Here is a 642-nt window from a genome sequence, read left to right as displayed (position 1 = left end):
TCCATACAGTGAGGACGCTCTCATAGTGTTCACAAAAAAGCGTGTATTTATGATCCAACGGCCCGCAACCATGCGGATAGAAACCAAGTGAGAAATGCATGAAAGAGTATTGCCGACAAGTTCGAAGAGGACTATGTAACAGGTAAAGCTAGGTTATTGCGTTTCTGATTCCTCTAGTAGGTAGTTTGCAGCGTTGATTTTTATCGCATTGCTTTTTGTTTCAAGATGTGTTTTGTCAAAGTGAATTCGACCGTCTGAGAGAAAACCGGAACGCGCGAATACGGCGCCTGAGGAAGATATTCCGAAGTGGAAACGGGGGTTCCTGGCCCCCCGAGCAACTGGCGAATGACAACATGTCATTTTTGGACAAGGTCAAGAAGAAAAGCCAGGGTATCCACTTGAGCAGCATCAGGTTGGTAGGGAATGATGGCCGTGGCCGTCGTCCCCGCTACACCATTCGATCATGTTCTTCGGCAAAAAACGTGACAGCATTGACCATCGCCGCCGGGAGGCCAAGCAGGCCCAGCCCCGGCTCCTGCCGAACGGAGTTGCCGGCGGAGCGAAGTGGAGCTGGCAACTTCGTTTGGCGGAAGGGCGGGCCTGCTTGTTGGCTGAGCGATTAGGAAAGCCTATTACTCCAGT

This window comes from Frankliniella occidentalis, unplaced genomic scaffold (assembly GCF_000697945.3).
Source record: "Frankliniella occidentalis isolate FOCC.00 unplaced genomic scaffold, Focc_3.1 Scaffold263, whole genome shotgun sequence".
Lineage (NCBI taxonomy): Eukaryota > Metazoa > Arthropoda > Insecta > Thysanoptera > Thripidae > Frankliniella > Frankliniella occidentalis.
This window is presented reverse-complemented; position numbering follows the sequence as displayed.